We start from the raw sequence: 8,668 nt of genomic DNA, 5'->3' as shown, positions 1-8,668 counted from the left end.
AAAACATGAGTTGGTGCGCGGATGAGTCTGTGGAGACAAAAGACATTATCCATGGAAGCAAAGGAGGGAAAGTATGAGTATAGTGGTACCAATGCTCTGATATTGGTGAGAAGCCTAGGTGGTGAGTGTTGCAACAAGAAGGGGGGAGGCAGAGATGTCGTGTCTGTGGGCAATGTGCAGTGTGAATATTATGCAGAGAACTCATAGCTTGAAGATTAGAAGTAGGTGCAAGGTTTCTAAATGAATTATTCAGTGGGTTGAGGAAGGGTTGTTGATGGGGTTCAAACATTTTAGAGAGCATGAACTAATGCAGAATGACTTGGAGGGCATATAAATCTGTATTGGAAGGAAAGTCAGGAAGGAGTCGTCCTAAAATTGGTTGGAGGGAAGGGGTAAAGTAGGTTTTTGTATATGAGGGGCTTAGACTTCCAGCAAGCATGTGTGAGTGTTTTAGGTAGGAGTGAATGGAAGCAACTGGTTTAAATGACTTGATGTGCTATTGGAGTGATAGAGCAAGGTAACATTTATGAAGGGATTCAGGGAAACCAGTTAGCCAGTCGTGAGCCATGGAGGTGGAAGGTACGGTGCCTGCACTCTGAAGGAGAAGTGGAAATATGTTGCAGTTTTTGAACTGCAGTGTTGGCATGCCTCTGGCAAGACAGTAATGGAGTAAGTGATGATGAAAGTGTTTCTTCTTTTTCAGGTCACCTGCCTCAGTGGGAAACAGCTGTTTTGTTAATAAACAATTATAAAAAATAACGAAAAGTGGATAAAAACTGTAAAGAATGATATACATATATATATATATATATATATATATATATATATATATATATATATATATATATATATATATATATATATATATATATATATATATATATATATGAATACAGGAAAGAGTAAGGTTATGAGGATAACAAAAAGATTAGGTGATGAAAGATTGAATATCAGATTGGAGGGAGAGAGTATGGAGGAGGTGAACGTATTCAGATATTTGGGAGTGGACGTGTCAGCGGATGGGTCTATGAAAGATGAGGTGAATCATAGAATTGATGAGGGAAAAAGAGTGAGTGGTGCACTTAGGAGTCTGTGGAAACAAAGAACTTTGTCCTTGGAGGCAAAGAGGGGAATGTATGAGAGTATAGTTTTACCAACGCTCTTATATGGGTGTGAAGCGTGGGTGATGAATGTTGCAGCGAGGAGAAGGCTGGAGGCAGTGGAGATGTCATGTCTGAGGGCAATGTGTGGTGTGAATATAATGCAGAGAATTCGTAGTTTGGAAGTTAGGAGGAGGTGCGGGATTACCAAAACTGTTGTCCAGAGGGCTGAGGAAGGGTTGTTGAGGTGGTTCGGACATGTAGAGAGAATGGAGCGAAACAGAATGACTTCAAGAGTGTATCAGTCTGTAGTGGAAGGAAGGCGGGGTAGGGGTCGGCCTAGGAAGGGTTGGAGGGAGGGGGTAAAGGAGGTTTTGTGTGCGAGGGGCTTGGACTTCCAGCAGGCATGCGTGAGCGTGTTTGATAGGAGTGAATGGAGACAAATGGTTTTTAATACTTGACGTGCTGTTGGAGTGTGAGCAAAGTAACATTTATGAAGGGATTCAGGGAAACCGGCAGGCCGGACTTGAGTCCTGGAGATGGGAAGTACAGTGCCTGCACTCTGAAGGAGGGGTGTTAATGTTGCAGTTTAAAAACTGTAGTGTAAAGCACCCTTCTGGCAAGACAGTGATGGAGTGAATGATGGTGAAAGTTTTTCTTTTTCGGGCCACCCTGCCTTGGTGGGAATCGGCCGGTGTGATAATAAAAATATATAAATAAAATATATATATATATATATATATATATATATATATATATATATATATATATATATATATATATATATATATATATATATATATATATATATATATATATATATGTCGTGCCGAATATGTAAAACTGGTCAATTAGCAAGAACTCATTTAAAATTAAGTCCTTTCTAAAGTTTTCTCTTATACGTTTAAAGATATATTATTTTCATTAATGTTAATGTAAAAAAAATTAATTTTGCACCAAAGAATCTTAGAAAACTTATCTAACCTTATTATAACAAGAGCAATTTATTTTAACCTAACCCAACTAAATATATTTTAGATTTGTTTACAATAATTTAATACTAAACAAATACAGTGAAATATATTTTTTTCGTTAGGTTCAGAATTATTTTGGCGAAATTATTGCATACACAAATTTTCACTTGTCCTATATGGCAAGATGAGCGTTGCTATTTAAGCCAAGATCGCAAGTTCTGCCTATTCGGCACGACATATATATATATATATATATATATATATATATATATTTATATATATATATATATATATTTATATATATATATATATATATATATATATATTTATATATATATATATATATATATATATATATATTGATGTGGTCCACCTCTGGTGTAAATTGTGGGACCCATATCCTCGGAGAAGTGGATAAAAAGGCTTCAAGGAAGAATATTTGGATTTCTTCCTGAAGCCATTTGAATATTCCACTTCCCCTACCACCCCATCTTTTAAACTATTTTTTTTTACCAATAGGAATATTTTATTACATAATATGGTACAGAAGATTTAAGAGATACATTGTTGATATAAAGGTGGCATATACGGTACATGTTGTTACGTGTGTATCACCGATTATAAGGCGAAAATCTCATCCAGCTCCTCAGAGCTGGGGCGTGTGCCCAAAATGCAGCATGCATTACCCCTTTGAACAGCCGCACTGAGCCGCTGGAACAGAAAACTAGCTGCCCTGGGATCCCTAGTTACCCTGATGAGTCTTTTTCCCAGCTCCTTAAGGAAATTAGATGCACTCTTTCCCCATGAGCCAAGGGTCTCTGAGCCTATGGGAACAAACATATAATGATGGGCAAGTTCTCCATATTTTCTAGACTTTTGGGACTCCCTAAAGCTGGCAGCTGCCTCTCCTTCCTCCCTGGTGTATTGGAGATAGGTATCAGCCAAGGTAGATGCACATGTATAGTCCCACACCACCTGCTTCCCATCTGTCCAGGCTTGAAGGGTGATACCATCTGGACGCTTCTGGCTGCCGTCAGATCTGCATAGTTGCGGTGGCTCCCTTACTGCTGGGCATCCAGCTGTTGTGAGGCTCCTCTTGATAATGTTATTAACCTCCTCATGTCTTGCAATCTTTCCCTCGGATTTACGGCACACAAGACCATGGTACCCGAATCGGTCTGCTGCTTCACTGCCACAAATACACCTGTGTTCGGCGAGAATAGGGGCGGCAAGTCGAAGGGCAACACCGATGCGGATGGTCTGTGGGTCGAGGCGTGTGCCAAGGCTGGAGTTGGGAACAGCCAACAGAAAGTCCCCAGCATGAGGGGCTCTCACTGCCAGCAGGCGGGCTCTATCCTTCCCTGATATATATATATATACATATATATATATATATATATATATATATATATATATATATATATATATATATATATATATATATATATATATGTCGTGCCGAATAGGCAGAATTTGCTATCTTGGCTTAAATAGCAACGTTCATCTTGCCATATAGGACAAGTGAAAATTTGTGTATGCAATAATTTCGCCAAAATCATTCTGAACCTAACGAAAAAAATATATATCACTGTGTTTGTTTAGTATTAAATTACTGTAAACAAATCTAAAATATATTTAGTTGGGTTAGGCTAAAATAAATTGTTCTTGTTATAATAAGGTTAGGTAAGTTTTCTAAGATTCTTTTGGTGCAAAATTAAAAATTTTTTCATTAACATTAATGAAAAAAATATATCTTTAAACGTATAAGAGAAAATTTTAGAAAGGACTTAATTTTAAATGAGTTCTTGCTAATTGACCAGTTTTACATATTCGGCACGACATATATATATATATATATATATATATATATATATATATATATATATATATATATATATATATATATATATATATATATATATATATATATATATATATATATATATATACCTAAAAAGGATAAAGTATAAAATAAATAGAAATAAAAAATAGCAAAAATTAATAAATAAAACATAACTTAAAAAATAATCAAAAGTAATTATGAAAATGAAGAAAAATAATAAAACTTAAAGTTAAACAAAATTAATTATAAATAAAAGTATGTTTTATGTACAAAATATTTTAAATCCAGGTAAAATTAAAGAAAATAATAAATTTTAAACAGTATTTTTAGTCAATAATTAATATTGTGTTGATGTGAAGGAAATAAAGTTTTAAACACCATTAATTTTGAAGGAGAGTAAATAATTACTGGTAATGTAGAGTATACATTGTCCATGAGACAAACTGTAGACTGACAGCAGCTCTCAGCTATTCTGTCTGACATTATCTTCTGACAGTTACTGGTAATGTACAGTATACATTGTCCATGAAACAAACTGTAGACTGACAGCAGCTCTCAGCTATTCTGTCTGACATTATCTTCTGACAGTCAAGTATACATTGTCCATGAAACAAACTGTAGACTGACAGCAGCTCTCAGCTATTCTGTCTGACATTATCTTCTGACAGTTACTGGTAATGTAGAGTATACATTGTCCATGAGACAAACTGTAGACTGACAGCAGCTCTCAGCTATTCTGTCTGACATTATCTTCTGACAGTTACTGGTAATGTAGAGTATACAGTATGAGACATTGTCCATGAGACAAACTGTAGACTGACAGCAGCAGCTCTCAGCTATTCTGTCTGACATTATCTTCTGACAGTCAAACATTGTCCATATACCCAGCTCTCAGCTATTCTCACATTATCTTCTGACAGTTACTGGTAATGTACAGTATACATTGTCCATGAGACAAACTGTAGACTGACAGCAGCTCTCAGCTATTCTGTCTGACATTATCTTCTGACAGTTACTGGTAATGTAGAGTATACATTGTCCATGAGACAAACTGTAGACTGACAGCAGCTCTCAGCTATTCTGTCTGACATTATCTTCTGACAGTCAAACAATATACCCAGAACTCACCACGTGGAGGTGGCTGCTCAGAGTTACGTTTTTTTTTCCAAGTTAATTATACATGAAGTCGTGCCTGAGCATGACCATCACACAGGCAGGACATAATATATCCTGCGAGGCACTCATCACTGGCGAGGCACTCATCACTGGCGAGGCACTCATCACTGGCGAGGCACTCATCACTGGCGAGGCACTCATTACTGGCGAGGCACTCATTACTGGCGAGGCACTCATTACTGGAGAGGCACTCATCTCTGGCGAGGCACTCATCACTGGCGAGGCACTCATCACTGGCGAGGCACTCATCACTGGCGAGGCACTCATCACTGGCGAGGTACTCATTACTTGCGAGGCACTCATTACTGGCGAGGCACTCATTACTGGCGAGGCACTCATTACTGGAGAGGCACTCATCTCTGGCGAGGCACTCATCACTGGGGAGGCACTCATTACTTGCGAGGCACTCATTACTTGCGAAGCACTCATTACTGGAGAGGCACTCATCTCTGGCGAGGCACTCATCTCTGGCGAAGCACTCATCACTGGCGAGGCACTCATCACTGGCGAGGCACTCATCTCTGGCGAGGCACTCATCTCTGGCGAAGCACTTATCACTGGCGAGGCACTCATCTCTGGCGAAGCACTTATCACTGGCGAGGCACTCATCTCTGGCGAAGCACTCATCACTGGTGAGGCAATCATCACTGGCGAGGTAATCATCATCCTGTGTGGTCATGATTCATGGAGCATTTTCTTCATCCTAGGAATTTCATCCCTTGAACCTTCATCTTTGAAACCCATCTTGCAATCCACTGTATCAAACTTTCCCCAGAATCCTCCCCATCAGTCATATTGTCTTCCAAAATTTTTGACAGAGACTTTATGACGAAGGTTAAATTCGGACGCTGTTTCTCCTCATCCTTCTTCATAAGCTGAGCTAGAGATATTAGGTCCTCTGGACAACCAATATAGGCCAGCATTTCACAGGTATGATGGATAATATCACCTAAAGAATAAACATCAAAACTACTTGATGCTTTCCCTGGATAGTGAGACTCAGGAGGGTAGTGGCAACTTCGTTTCCTGTATATTCTTCGATTAGCTCCCAGGCTCTCGGCTAATCCAAAATCGATAATGTTAACAGTAAAATTACGTGGATCATGCTCATTCTGAATCATGACATTATCCATTTTAAGATCTCCATGCATGACACCCTTGCTATGAATTTCGTTCAGGCTAATGGTCAACTTAATTAAGGCTCGAAGGCATTTGTTGAGAGAACACAGTTCTAAGAAATCATTCAGACGTGAGTTACCCCTACAAGACATCACGAGGATGGTGGGATCAAAGGACATACATAGTGGGATAGGGGCACCACCAGCACCCTCAAGTTACTTAAGAAAGACCGCTTCTTACACAAACTAGAAACTGCATGCCTCGTGAGTAGCCTTCTTGGCACACACAGTTTGGTCTTCAAGGTTAATGCGGTATACAATGGAACTTACTCCACGACCTACCTCCAGCCAGCTATAAGACTTGAAACGGCCTGTAAGTTCCTCGAAGGGAATAATAGAGAATTTGTGACGCAACTATGCTGAAGAAACTGATTCTGACAGAACCTTCAGCAGAGACCTGCTGGTCTCCTCATCCACTTGTCTGATTGCCGTCTCGGCCACACAACTGGTGATCTCTTCAGCTACACACCTGGCAACCTTTTCAGCTACACGCATGGTTGCCTCCAACTCAACTTCAAGCCTGGCGGCTTCTACCTCACGATTGGCGGCCTCCAACTCAGCCTCAAGCGTGGCGGCCTCCAACTCAGCATCCAGCTCAGCCTCAAGCCTAGCGGCTTCCACCTCATGATTGGTGGACTCCATCTTAGCCTCAAGCCTGGCGGCTTCCACCTCACGATTGGCGGCCTCCAACTCAGCCTCCAGCTCAGCGTCGAGCCTAGCGGCTTCCACCTCATGATTGGTGGACTCCATCTTAGCCTCACGCCTTGAGGCCTCCAGGTCAGCCTCATGCCTTGAGGCCTCCAGGTCAGCCTCATGCCTGGTGACCTCCAGGTAAGCCTCATGCCTGGTAGCCTCCACGTCAGCCTCACGCCTGGCGGTCTCCAAGTGAGCCGCAAGTCTGGCGGCCTCCAGCTCGGTCCCCCGCATAGCGGCCTCTAGATCAGCCTCACGCCTGGCAGCCTCCAACTCGGCCTCACGCCTGGCGGCCTCCAATTCAATCTCCCGCCTGGCGGTCTCTAGATAAGCCTCACGCCTGGCGGCCTCCAGCTCGGCCTCACATCTGGCAGTCTCCAGCTCGGCCTCACGCCTGGCAGTCTCCAGCTCGGCCTCACGCCTGGCGGCCTCAAGCTCGGCCTCACGCCTGGCAGTCTCCAGCTCGGCCTTACGCCTGGCGGCCTCCAGCTCGGCCTCACGCCTGGCGGCCTCCAGCTCGGCCTCACGCCTGGCGGCCTCCAGCTCGGCCTCACGCCTGGCAGTCTCTAACTCGGCTTCACGCCTGGCGGCCTCCAGCTCGGCCTTACGCTTGGCGGCCTCCAGCTCGGCCTTACGCCTGGCGGCCTCCAGCTCGGCCTCACGCCTGGCAGTCTCTAACTCGGCTTCACGCCTGGCGGCCTCCAACTCGGCCTTACGCCTGGCGGCCTCCAGCTCGGCCTCACGCTTGGCAGTCTCCAACTCAGCTTCACGCCTTGCGGCCTCCAGCTCGGCCTTACGCCTTGCGGCCTCCAGCTCGGCCTTACGCCTGGCGGCTTTCAGCTCAGAATTGCGCCTGGAGGTCTCCAGCTGAGCTTTACCACTCTTGAAGGCTTCCTCTTTGTCTTCATGTTTCCTGAAGGATTCTTGTATAGTGTCACTCCATTAGGTGGCCACGTTCTTGGCCACATTCTGGGTGCAATTAGGTCTATTGGCCACTTCTAGGCCTTAAGAGATATTTTACGACTTCTGGAGTTAATTCATTCTTACGGATAACTTCATTTTAGTAATTAATATTAAATGTTGCGGTACGAGATAAACGCTGGTATCATAGTTAAATAATAGCAGGTTGCTTGGAATACCCATAATATATATATATATATATATATATATATATATATATATATATATATATATATATATATATATATATATATATATATATATATATATATATAATACACATACGGAGTGAAGTGCACGTATTATAGTGATGTGTGAATTATAGTGTGGGTTAGTGTATTATAGTGAAGATGAGTGTATTATAGTGAAGATGAGTGTATTATAGTGATGATTTGCATATTATAATGAAGGTGAATGTATTATAGTGAAGATGAATGTATTATAGTGAAGATGAGTGTATTATAATGAAGATGGGTGTATTATAGTGAAGATGAGTGTATTATAGTGAAGATGAGTGCATTATAATGAAGATGAGTGTATTATAATGAAGATGAGTGTATTATAGTGAAGATGAATGTATTATAGTGAAGATGAATGTATTATAGTGAAGATGTGTGTATTATAGTGAAGATGAGTGTATTATAATGAAGATGTGTGAATTATAATGAAGATGCGTGTATTGTAGTGAAGATGAATGTTCAGTGTTCAGTGGTCAGTCGTCACGTGAGGTCACAGACCCTGAGC

At 41.5% G+C, this 8,668-nt stretch overlaps 1 non-coding gene across 1 annotated transcript; it reads right to left on the bottom strand.

The window, feature by feature from the left end:
* Positions 1-3,361: 3,361 nt before the first annotated feature.
* Positions 3,362-3,521, bottom strand: LOC138855272 (small nucleolar RNA snR85). Its single transcript, XR_011394479.1, has one exon. It is a non-coding gene; the product is annotated as a small nucleolar RNA snR85 (small nucleolar RNA).
* Positions 3,522-8,668: the final 5,147 nt, after the last annotated feature.

This window comes from Cherax quadricarinatus, chromosome 87, assembly GCF_038502225.1.
Source record: "Cherax quadricarinatus isolate ZL_2023a chromosome 87, ASM3850222v1, whole genome shotgun sequence".
Lineage (NCBI taxonomy): Eukaryota > Metazoa > Arthropoda > Malacostraca > Decapoda > Parastacidae > Cherax > Cherax quadricarinatus.
Note: the sequence above shows the minus strand (reverse complement) of the source record. Positions and strands in the feature narration are given on the sequence as shown.